Consider the following 12500-nt stretch of genomic DNA (forward strand, 5'->3'; position numbering starts at 1 on the left):
CTTCAGTAACCTGTATTGGGAATAGGGTGCCATTTGGGATGTACGCCAGGACGATAGTCTGCAAGCACAGCACCCACATTAGCAGACAGACAGACCATGAGCGGCATTGAACCAGGAATGCATGCTGCCACAACTTAAGACACTTCCTCATAACAGATACAGAACCCAGAAGAAGACAAATAGTATAGCAGGTCACTACAGGGATTCTAATCATTAGCCTTGCCACCAACAGCAGAATTTCTAACCAGCACAGCAGCTAGCCTATAACAATAGCAATTGTATCTTTGTCACGGCTCAAAGAGGAATAATTAATCCATGCAGAGAAACCATGTGAGGTAATGAAGAGGGACATCGGGAATACAGCAAGAGAGGCTTTCTTGCTGGTGAAATGGGTCAGGGACCAAGGTAAGCCTGTAAGGGAGCTGGTGGGTGGGTGATGGGAGAGAGGGAGCTGGTAGGTGATAGGAGGGAGGGAGCTGGTGGGTGGGTGATAGGAGGGAGGGAGCTGGTGGGTGATTGGAGGGAGGGAGGGGCTGGTGGGTGATGGGAGGGAGGGGGCTGGTGGTTGATGGGAGTGAGGGAGGGGCTGGTGGGTGATGGGAGGGAGGGGGCTGGTGGGTGATGGGAGGGAGGGAGGGGCTGGTGGGTGATGGGAGGGAGGAAGGGCGGGGCTGGTGGTTGATGGTATTGAGCCATTCTAATGAGTGTAGCCTTGGTGAGGTTAGTTGAAGAAAGTCGAAGAAACATCACTCAGTATTTATAGGATGAATAAGACTCTTGAGAAGGCATGAAAACATAAATCTCGCTCTATTCTCTGTTGCTGCTATACTGTTAGTAATTGGTTTACTCAGCTTTGCTTTCAGAGGCACTCGGCATCTCAGAAAAAAAACAGTTCAGTGTAAAAGCAAAGCAAAATACCACAGTACTCAGCTGATAACACAGATTTATCAGGGAGTCAACCAGGCCTGGCAGCCCTGTAGCTGGGGAAGAGGACATAGATATAGAAAGATACAGACGAGGTTGTTGTTATAGTTGATAGAGGCTGCTATCATTGTTGGCTTGATGACTTCACTATCGACATATTCACATCTGATTCATTCTTACACACAATGTATACATCATCTTCTGTGGAAAACATACAGGTGAGTTTTGAATCTAATTTATTCTGTTGTATTCTGTAGAAATTTTAGTCAACAGAGAGGTGGCTCCTCCGTCTCCGCAGTATTAAAGTTAAATTGTGTAACTCTTCCCTCCACATCTTCGACCATCCCCTCTAACTCAGACAGCCTTTTCTCATCTTCTCCTCTCTCCCTCTCCCTCTCTCTCTCCCTCTCTATGTCCAACACTGATCAGAGAAGTGAGACTGGGTATTTCCCTAAGTGAGACAAATAGCAGTGTCACTCTCAGCGGCAACTAAACACATCTCATTTCTTTACCTCATTTCTCAACATGTCAGATACACATTTGTGCACAAACGGTACCAGTCAAAGGTTTGGACTCATTCAAGGGTTATACTTTATTTTGACTATTTTCTACATTGTAAAATGATAGTGAAAACATCAAAACTATGAAATAACACATATGGAATCATGTAGTAGCCAAAAAAAGTGTTAAAAATATCAAAATATATTTTAGATTTTAGATTATTCAAAGTAGCCACAGTTTTTCTTGACGACAGCTTTGCACACTCTTGGGATTCTCTCAACCAGCTTCACCTGGAATGCTTTTCAAACAGTCTTGAAGGAGTTCCCACATATGCTGAGCACTCATTGGTGGCTTTTCCTGAGCACTTGTTGGTTGGCTTTTCCAACTCAACCCAAACCATCTCAATTGGGTTGAAGTCAGGTGATTGTGGAGGCCAGGTCATCTGATGCAGCACTCCATCACTCTCCTTCTTAGTCAAATAGCCTTTACACAGCCTGGAGGTGTGTAAACCCCTTGAATGAGTAGGTGTGTCCAAACTTTTGACTGGTACTGTATATGACTACGACTTTGCCACAGCATCTTGAAAAACTTCAGACATTAACTTAGAGTAAGTAAGTAAGTAAGTTTACACTGAGATATTCCAGGCCATGCTGTGTTTAGATGAAACTTGTTAAGTTATGGTGAAGAAGTGATATGCCTAATGCATAAACTTCATATTAGTGCCATTATGTATGGCTAAAAGTGTCATCAAGGCAAAGGGTGGTTACTTCGAAGAATCTCAAATATAATTTAAAAAAAAAAGAAAATTGTTTAACACTTTTTTGTTACCACAAGTGTTCTTTCATAGTTTTGATGTCTTCACTATTATTCTACAATGTAGAAAATAGTACAAATAAAGAAAAACCCTTGAATGAGTAGATGTGTCCTGAACAGGCAGTTAACCCACTGTTCCTAGGCCGTCATTGAAAATAATAATTTGTTCTTAACTGACTTGCCTAGTTAAATAAAGGTAAAATAATTAAAACACTAGGCTTGGGTGGTATACCGGGGTATTTGGAAATAGCCACTGGATAGTTTTTCAATACCGTTGAATCTATTCCTTTGAAGTTTTTTAATACATTTGTTGCTACTTTTTAAGTATATACTGTACCTGCAGTTAACTTGTGCAGTATGTTAGGAGATAAAATGGATCACGGCCTTCATTTAACCTGTCACATTATTTTGCATGATGAAGCTGAGCCAGTCGAGTGTTTGTTTGTAAATGGAAACAACGGATGAAAGCGTGAGCAGGGGAGTCCAGCTGTGTATTGACAGGGGTCGTGTTTCATATTGAAGGTCAACAGGGTTTTTTGCTTCAATAGACTGATCAGGGACATGCAAGTATAATTTTTATTTTCAGAAAATACATTAGTGCAACACATTCAGCAGAAAATACATCAGTGCAACACATTCAGCAGAAAATACATTAGTGCAACACATTCAGCAGAAAATATATCAGTGCAACACATTCAGCAGAAAATAGCTTAATTTCATCAGATGACAACAGATGTGCAATGCTATTTGGCTGGTAGCCACACAAGTAAATGAGCTGACAATGAAAGAGCAAGTATTTTTTGCAAAAACGATGCATGTTTGTTATCAATGTTTATCATAGAAAGAATGTAACCGGCTACATTTCCTAATGTTTTGTACGCCAAATAAAAACGTGATTCACATTTTTTTTCTCACATTTTCAAACAGTTTTCTCTCGCCTGAGTAGCTTCGTTTCACTGCCAAAAATAAAATTGAACAATCTAGTGTTCAGCGAAATAACAACACAATTTCAAATACAGGTAGCCTCGTCAAATAATTAACATCTGGCATCTGGCATAACATGAACCGTTACTCTCTCGCGGGAATTCCACTAACGGTCCATATCTGGGGCAAAGTATTGACACAATTTTTTAATTGGGAGACGAGCTGAAAGTTTTCTTTACTGACCATAATTTTCACTTGTCTGACCGCTTGCATTATGACGAGTTTCTCACACGACTGGCCTAACTGGGTGATGTTTCTTTCCGCCTGAATTATTCGAATCTAGAATTACAGGGACAGATTACAACAATATTCAATGTACGGGACAGCATTGAGGCTATGATTAAGAAGTTGGAGCTCTTCTCTGTCTGAATTAACAAAGACAACTCACAGGTCTTTCCATCATTATGTGATTTTTTTTGTGTGCAAATGAACACACATGTGAAATTATGGTATGCCTGTCACTTTTCTATTATTGTGCTGCAGATTACACGCACGTTGTACATTCAGATCCACAGAACCAGACGAGCAGCTTGTGGCTGTTAGGATGCTCCTGACAAACTTTACTCCACAGCAATGTCTCAAAATGTGGCAACCGCAATGAGCTGTTGACCTGAGAGGAAGTGGCTTGGTGGAACGATGTCCTGATGAAGGCAGCTTGCTGTCTAATGTACTCTATTGTATCTGAGCGATAGAGTGTGCAGTCTCCTCCTAAAGGAAGAACTCTGCATCCTAGAGTGTGAATCAAATCAAATGTTATTTGTCACATGCGCCAAATACAACAGGTAGACCTTAGCGTGAAATGCTTACTTACAAGCCCTTAAGCCCTTAACCAACAATGCAGTTCAAGAAAGAGTTAAGAAAATATTTACTAAATTTACTAAAGTACAATATTATAAAAAGTAACACAATAAAATAACAATAACGAGGCTATATACAGGGTATTACGGTACTGAGTCAATGTGGAGGTTATATACAGGGTATTACGGTACTGAGTCAATGTGGAGGCTATATACAGGGGGTACCGGTACAGAGTCAATGTGGAGGTTATATACAGGGGTTCCGGTACTGAGTCAATGTGGAGGTTATATACAGGGGTACCGGTACAGAGTCAATGTGGAGGTTATATACAGGGGGTTCCGGTACTGAGTCAATGTGGAGGCTATATACAGGGGTACCGGTACAGTGTCAATGTGGAGGCTATATACAGGGGTTCCGGTACTGAGTCAATGTGGAGGTTATATACAGGGGTTCCGGTACAGAGTCAATGTGGAGGCTATATACAGGGGTTCCGGTACTGAGTCAATGTGGAGGCTATATACAGGGGTTCCGGTACTGAGTCAATGTGGAGGCTATATACAGGGGTTCCGGTACTGAGTCAATGTGGAGGTTATATACAGGGGTTCCGGTACAGAGTCAATGTGGAGGCTATATACAGGGGTTCCGGTACTGAGTCAATGTGGAGGCTATATACAGGGGTTCCGGTACTGAGTCAATGTGGAGGTTATATACAGGGGTTCCGGTACTGAGTCAATGTGGAGGCTATATACAGGGGTTCCGGTACTGAGTCAATGTGGAGGTTATATACAGGGGCTCCGGTACAGAGTCAATGTGGAGGCTCTATACAGGGGTTCCGGTACTGAGTCAATGTGGAGGTTATATACAGGGGTTCCGGTACTGAGTCAATGTGGAGGCTATATACAGGGGTTCCGGTACTGAGTCAATGTGGAGGCTATATACAGGGGTTCCGGTACTGAGTCAATGTGGAGGCTATATACAGGGGTTCCGGTACTGAGTCAATGTGGAGGCTATATACAGGGGTTCCGGTACTGAGTCAATGTGGAGGCTATATACAGGGGTTCCGGTACTGAGTCAATGTGGAGGCTATATACAGGGGTTCCGGTACTGAGTCAATGTGGAGGTTATATACAGGGGTTCCGGTACTGAGTCAATGTGGAGGTTATATACAGGGGTTCCGGTACAGAGTCAATGTGGAGGCTATATACAGGGGTTCCGGTACTGAGTCAATGTGGAGGTTATATACAGGGGTTCCGGTACTGAGTCAAAGTGGAGGCTATATACAGGGGTTCCGGTACAGAGTCAATGTGGAGGCTATATACAGGGGTTCCGGTACTGAGTCAATGTGGAGGCTATATACAGGGGTTCCGGTACTGAGTCAATGTGGAGGCTATATACAGGGGTTCCGGTACTGAGTCAATGTGAGGGGGTACATGTTAGTTGAGGTCATTTGTACATGTAGTCATGGGTAAAGTGACTATGCATAGATAACAGACAGCGGCAGTGAAAAAACAAATGGGGGGATGTCAATGTAAATAGTCTGGGTGGCCATTTCATTAATTGTTCAGCAGTCCTATGGCTTGGCATTTTGGTCCCAGACTTGTCGCTCTGATACCACTTGCTGTGCGGTAGCAGAGAGAACAGTCTACGACTTGGGTGACTGGATTTTTTGACAATGTTTTGGGCCTTCCTCTGACACCGCCTAGTAAATAGGTCCTTGATGGCAGGAAGCTTGGCCACAGTGATGTACTGGGCCGTATGCATTTCACTCTGTAGCGCCTTACTGCCGAGCAGTTGCCATATCAGGCGGTGATGCAACCGGTCACGATGCTCTCGATGGTGCAGCTGCAGAACTTTTTGAGGATCTGGGGACCCATGCAAAATCTTTTCAGTCTCCTGAGGGGGAAAAGGTGTTGTCGTGCCCTCTTCACGACTGTCTTGGTGTGTTTGGACCATGATAGTTCATTGGTGATGTGGACATCAAGGAACTTGAAACTCTCAACCCACTCCACTACAGCCCAGTCGATGTTAATGGGGGCCTGTTCGGCCACCTTTTCCTGTCGTCCACAATCAGCTCCTATTTCTTGCTCACATTAATGGAGAGCTTTCTGACCTCCTCCCTATAGGCTGGCTCATCGTTGTCGGTGATAAGGCCTACCACTGTTGTGTCGTCAGCAAATGCAAATGATTGTGTTGGAGTTGTGTTTGGCCACGCAGTCGTGGGTTAACAGGGAGTACAAGAAGGGACTAAGCATGCACCTCTGAGGGGTCCCAGTGTTGAGGATCAGCTTTGTGGGCACTATGGTGTTGAAAGCTGAGCTGTAGTCAGTGAACATTATTCTCACATAGGTGTTCCTTTTGTCCAGGGGGTTAAAGGGCAGTGTGGAGTGCGATTGAGATTGCGTCATCCGTGGATCTATTGGGGCGGTATGCGAATTGGAGTGGGTCTAGTGTTTCCGGGATGGTGGTGTTGATGTGAGCCATGACCAGTCTTTCAAAGCACTTCATGGCTACCGACGTGAGTGCTACGGAGCGGTAATCATTTAGGCAGGTTACCTTCCCTTCCTCGGGCACAGGGACTATGGTGGTCTGGTTGGTACCCAGTCCTAGGTACTTTAAATGAACCCGAGAGTAAATCCCTAAGAGGGGATCAATACTAATTACAAATAGTCACAGGAATAATTTGTGGCTAAAAAAAAACATTTTATTACATCCCATCTTCCCAGTGGAGAGACCCAGATTCCTGGGTGTGAAATTGTGTTGCAGGGCAGAGTGATGCCCATTTTTATTTTACCTTTATTTAACCAGGCAAGTCAGTTAAGAACAAATTCTTACTGTCAATGACAGCCTATGAACAGTGGGTTAACTGCCTTGTTCAGGAGGAGAACAACAGATGTTTACCTTGTCAGCTCGGGGATTTGATCTTGCAACCTTCCGGTAGCTAGTCCAACGCTCTAACCACTAGGCTACCTGCTGCTGTGATAAGGATGGGAGTAGAGGTGAGGGGCGGGGCGGGGGTGATCCACCAAGCCCTCCTGTAATACCAGTCAATGACCCTGGGAGAGTCCAACTGAATTGGGGAGGGTCATCTGCAATCTGCATCCATATAGCATCTCTAATCTTACACTGAACAAAAATATAAACATGTAAAGTGTTGGTCCCATGTTCCATGAGCTGAAATAAAAGATCCAAGAAGTTGTCAAAAAGCTTACTTCTCTCTAATGTTAGTGAACATTTCTCCTTAGCCAAGATAATCCATCCACCTCACAGTTGTGGCATATCAAGAAGCTGATTAAACAGCATGATCATTACACAGGTGTAGTGCACCTTGTGCTGGGGACAATAAAAGGCCACTCTAAAATGTGCAGTTTTGTCACACAACACAATGCTACAGATGTCTCAAGTTTTAAGGGAGCATGCAGTTGGCATGGTGAATGTCCACCAGAGCTGTTGCCAGAGAATTGAATATTCATTTCTCTACCATAAGCCTTCTCCAATGTTGTTTTAGAGAATTTGGTAGTACATCCAATCGGCCTCACAACCGTCATGTGGGCGAGCGGTTTGCTGATATCAACGTTGTGTACAGAGTGCCCCATGGTGGCGGTGTGGTTTGAATGCACAGAGATACCGTGACGAGATCCTGAGGCCCACTGTGAGCCCCATTTTAAAGGTATGTATTCTCAGTCATGTGAAATCTATTGATCAGGGCCTTATGAACTTATTGAAATTGCCTGATTTTCTTATATGAACTGTAACTCAGTAAAATATTTTAAAAGAGTTCTATTTTTGTTCAGTATAGATGCAGTGCTGTCAGAGAACAATACATAAACCCCCCTCTGAGTGTAGAGAGAACAGAAAGAAAGAAAGAAAGAAAGAAAGAAAGAAAGAAAGAAAGAAAGAAAGAAAGAAAGAAAGAAAGAAAGAAAGAAAGAGAGAGAGCGAGAGAGAGAGCGAGAGAGAGAGAGACTGATCTTGAGAATGCAGCTGTAATTGGTTTTGTGATTTCAATGGCTATCAATGAATATGTGAAATGAAATAATCTGCTTGGCAAAAGCCTCAGTGCCAGTGATTTTACGTGGGAGAATAGGAACACTGCTTCCATGAACTTATCCCCTTTGCCATGGAGAGACTGTTAGCTAGCCTGGTTGTTCCATTAGTCAGGCTAATGTTGATGCTCTGAGATTGATTCCCATAGTATAGTCCTATTACACTGTATCTCAGTGAGAACATCTTATACCATTTTAATCTATTGTAGTTTAAATGGTCCATAGGTTGTTATTGGTTAACTCTTGGTGGTTTAGAGAAAACGATATTAGAGTAATGCAACCCAGAATGTAACACGTTTCACCAAAGTGAGTGCCATTGTTATTCCAGGAAAACACAGAGTTCATTGAAATAATGAGGAGAAAAAAACTAGAATCTAGCTCAGAGGAAGACTTTCAAACTTTCGTGGAAATGGGAATGCTCTAGAAATCAATGTCAGGTAACTCTAAATGATGAATATTCAGATCCCTGAGGTGTGTGTGTGTGTGTGTGTGTGTGTGTGTGTGTGTGTGTGTGTGTGTGTGTGTGTGTGTGTGTGTGTGTGTGTGTGTGTGTGTGTGTGTGTGTGTGTGTGTGTGTGTGTGTGTGTGTGTGTGTGTGTGTGTGTGTGTGTGTGTGTGTACTGGTGCACGTCTGCATGTACTACATAAGAGTGAGGTTGAGAAAAGGGTCATTAAGGAGTTAGCTATGGCTTAGTGTTTTTTTAAAATTATTTGTTCAGAATAATTGATTATTTTAATGCAGTGTTAAGGGAGCTAGCGTACACGCATTTCACTGTAAATGTTATACCTGCAGTGAACTGTGAATGTGATAATTACAATTAGATTTTACGTGATTTAGTCCTTTATCTTGGTCTGTTAGCTAATTGTCTCATGTTGATAAAGATAACTAAATCCCTGGTGCAGCAGCAGCTTGTTAAAACAAAGCCCTTGGTTTCCGGTTCTTTCCTCTTTAATTAACAGGCTCCCACTGCAGACCGCTCAGACTGCTCCCCTTCCTACCAAATCACACCCTCCGTCCTCCCCTTCACAGACCTCTCAGACCGCTCCCCTTCCTCCCAAATCACCACCTTCGTCCTCCCCTTCACAGACCTCTCAGACTGCTCCCCTTCCTCCCAAATCACCACCTTCGTCCTCCCCTTCACAGAGCCTGAGACCACTCCTCTTCACAGCGGCCCAATTTAAAAGTCGACACATCCGACATGGCTTTCCCCCACTGCTGAGCTGCAATATGTTGTGTTTAATAATTCAGACCCTACAGCACTAGGTGGCTCTGCTCCGGCTGAGAGGACCGCTCCAGTCCACAGCCTGCAAAACCAGGGGAAGAACCAACCTCCCTCTCTACCCCTGCTTCCCCTTCCTTCTCCTGCCTCCCTATTTCCCTCCCACCTCCCTATTTCCCCCCAGCCTCACCTCCCCTCCCCTGCCCTGCCTCCCTCTGACTTCCCCTCCCCCTCTCTCTCACTCCACACAGTCCACACTGGCTCCCCCAGCGTCCCTTTTCCTGCAGTACCTCCCAGGCTCTCTCCCACAACGATTTCAGTGCAAACAATCGATTCCTTTAGTAAGGGAAGTGCCACCTGGGATTCGGCTGCGTGCCACCGAGGCTTCTGTTGTTATGATGAGTTTGTGCCAAAGAAAGTGGGGTCCAGGCGCCTAGACTAAAGCAGGGTACAAATATACAGTACATTACAGGAGACAGTCCTTGGTGGTATCAACATTGACCCACAACAACAAAAAGGACATGGAAAGTGGAACAAATGTTATATTCTGAGGTAAAACAGTCTCTACAGTGTCAGTACATATGATATACAGTATTTTCTTCACAGCTCTGAGTAACATCATGCCGTGTGATGAAGGAAATCTCAGAACATTCTCTCAGGAAAACACAGCATAGCAACAGCATCACCTTTCAAAGTCCCCCAGGTTGTTTAGTTCACTGACTGTCTGCAAAGGCTTACAGCACCTCATTATAATAAATACAAAACTCACTCGCTGTTGACTCCAGTACTAATTAAATCCTGTGGGATTGCGTCTGCCTACTGTAATCTACTGCATCTACCGCATACAGCTCACAGCATTAGATTTAGTCTGCTTTGTTTTCTCTTATTGCAAATCCATGCAGTAAACTGGCAAATTACAGTTATATCCATTTGAAAAGCATTTTTAAAGATCTGCCGGTGGAGAACTGTCCAATCTACAGCATCTGACTGATGTCATTTCAGTTGAGCTGTGGAAGGGCGCAGTGAGAAGCCAACAGAGGAACAGCTTAATTGGGAGAATTCAGGACAAATATGACGGAGTGGAAATAATTGATGTGTCTCAGTCCGGTGTTCACCATCAAATCCCTGAAAGACAGACCGTGACTGTAAGAACCTTCAGAAACAAATGGCAATAGAGGGTTAGAGATCTAACAATGTTACCACCACTGCCAATGGTCACAACTATGTGCCCCATGTTCTCCTGGACACACGCTGGTTGAATCAACGATGTCTCCGTTGAACCAACGTGGAATAGCAGTTGAATTCACCACGGTGCCCAGTGGGATAGTTTAATGGCAGAAATGGCTGGTACAAATTCAACTTTAAGGGGAAAGGGCTGAATAAGAGTGAGGATTCTTCAACACGTAGTACAGTTACAGTTTAGGATGTATGACCTGTGTGTATTAAAGTGTTTTGTTGAGGCTTACAGCGTGTGATGTTGCTCTGCTGTTGCTCTGTTAATCTCCCACGTGGAATGACTTAATACCACACACAGACACACAAGCACACATACACACAAGCACACCTACACACACACACACACACACACAAAGAAACACACAGACTGTGTAGTAAATACACAAACACATGCATCTTTCCCTTGCAGCTATGTCAGCTTAGCCACCAACACATTAAAGGCCAAACAACATTACAACCATTTACTAAACAAACGTATTATTAGCTTTCAAATCTTTGAGGACTGCTTATTTGCCAGTGGCAAGAATTTACACTGCCGCAGCTGATATCAAGCAGTTTATGATTCATTATCCTGGATTACTGTAGGGTAATTAAACAGTCTGGATATAAAACAAGAAAAAAAGCCTTTAGACAGGATGAGAACAGGATATCAGGGCTCTACAGTGCAACCATTTAACTAAATATGTTGCTGTGCGACCTGGAACTTTTATTTAGGAGCACCAGTGTTTCTAGAAAAATTCAAGATTCTAGCTTTAATATAAAAAATAGTTTTCATTGTGTTCCTAAACATCTCTTCTATGCGCCTACATTTTTCAATTTAGGCACACGCGGGGATGTCAGAGTGGAGCCCTGGATATATCTGTTTGGTTTCTATCTTGAAGCCAACTGAGTGCAGAGCTGAGTCTGACAGCTGCCTGGTGCTTGCCTTGATGTGTGAAAAGGTACGCTTTGTAGCCAGCGCTACCTTGGCATGTCTAATCTGAGGAGATGGATCGAGGTCACTAACAGCAGCCTAGTGCCGTCTCCTCCCAGCTCCATGTAGGTTCCATGGTTCCACGGAGCCTCTTGAGACCAGGCTAACTAACTGGGACTGGCTGTGGAGTCATCTCCTTTTTTCCATGAATATCATTATTCAGCTGAGCTCAGATTACATACAGACCGACCAGCAATGGTCCTCTGTACTACACCTGCTCCATCCTAACCCTCCCTTTACAGCCACATACACACACACTCACACAGGAATGCACACACACATGCAAGCACACATTCACCCACACACACACGCTGCTCAGTAGGTGAATCTGTTGTCCAGCGTGAGCGATGAAAAGGCAATAGGTTGTTTTTTTCATCAGGTAATCAGTCTGATGGAGAAGGAAATGTTTGCAGCATCCCTCTACAGCTCTGTATCTACAGGGTTTGCAGCATCACTCTACAGCTCTGTATCTACAGGGTTCGCAGCATCACTCTACAGCTCTGTATCTACAGCGTTTGCAGCATCACGCTACAGCTCTGTATCTACAGGGTTCGCAGCATCACTCTACAGCTCTGTATCTACAGGGTTTGCAGCATCACTCTACAGCTCTGTATCTACAGGGTTTGCAGCATCACTCTACAGCTCTGTATCTACAGGGTTTGCAGCATCACTCTACAGCTCTGTATCTACAGGGTTTGCAGCATCACTCTACAGCTCTGTATCTACAGGGTTTGCAGCATCACTCTACAGCTCTGTATCTACAGGGTTTGCAGCATCACTCTACAGCTCTGTATCTACAGGGTTTGCAGCATCACTCTACAGCTCTGTATCTACAGGGTTTGCAGCATCACTTTACAGCTCTGTATCTACAGGGTTTGCAGCATCACTCTACAGCTCTGTATCTACAGGGTTCGCAGCATCACACTATAGCTCTTTCTCCAGAGGGTTTGTCAGTCTCAAATAGATGACTGTCAGCAGGCACAGATGTGTCATGTTTCTGGCCTCAGT

The 12500-nt window shown here is 44.0% G+C and overlaps 1 protein-coding gene across 2 annotated transcripts in view; it reads right to left on the reverse strand.

Moving 5' to 3' along the window:
• The window catches only part of LOC139380417 (transmembrane protein 163a), a 94114-nt gene that overhangs the window by 28937 nt on the left and 52677 nt on the right, over positions 1-12500 (reverse strand). The gene's annotated exons all lie outside the window — the stretch shown is intronic.

Source organism: Oncorhynchus clarkii, chromosome 22 (assembly GCF_045791955.1).
Source record: "Oncorhynchus clarkii lewisi isolate Uvic-CL-2024 chromosome 22, UVic_Ocla_1.0, whole genome shotgun sequence".
In the NCBI taxonomy this organism is placed as follows: Eukaryota; Metazoa; Chordata; class Actinopteri; order Salmoniformes; family Salmonidae; genus Oncorhynchus; species Oncorhynchus clarkii.